Raw genomic sequence first — 721 nt, 5'->3', positions numbered from 1 at the left:
CAGGAGGAGAGTCTGGATCAAACTGACCACACTTAAGCATATATATGAAAGCTCAAAACCCCACCTCCACCATGACACACTTCCTCTAACAAGACCACACCCACTCCAACAAGGCCACACCTCCTTAATGCCTCTCCTTATGAGTCTATGGGGGCCATTTTCATTCAGACCTACACAGTAAAGCTCCTGTGGTTATTAATAATCTTAGAAAACCTCAAAAACGGAGGCTGGAAGGAAATGGGTATGAGATCAGCAGTATGAGCTGTCTCCACACAGACCTGGGGAATCTTAAGTGCACACAAGCTGGCCTCCCACTCAGCCCGGGACCCACGCTAAGTCTCTCCCCTTCATTAAAGCACACCCCCTAGCAAGAGTTGGTCACAGAGTATCTCAGCTGTCTTCTAAAGGCAATAGTGTAGAAGAATGTTCTAGAACCTAAAAGATTATGAAAGCCTTTGGTGATCCAAGATCTAATGAAGCCGGACCATCTTGAGCACAGGTACAAAGCAGGCAGTCCTCACTGCTGGCCATGGGAAACCCCAGGGCATCACTGTGGCTCAGGTCATGGCCTACTGGAAGGCTGGTGGTCTGGGTGAGTCCTCTGAGACGTTCACATCACATGTCTTAAGTGATCCAGGCAGTGGGATACTGAAACAGTTCACATACAGAAGAGCTGTCCAAACAGAGAGCATTTCTTCATGACAATTTGTTTTAATTAAAT

The sequence above is a fragment of the Mus pahari genome, chromosome 14, assembly GCF_900095145.1.
Source record: "Mus pahari chromosome 14, PAHARI_EIJ_v1.1, whole genome shotgun sequence".
NCBI classification, from domain to species: Eukaryota; Metazoa; Chordata; class Mammalia; order Rodentia; family Muridae; genus Mus; species Mus pahari.
The sequence above is the reverse complement of the archived record's forward strand: the minus strand, read 5'-3'. Positions refer to the sequence as shown.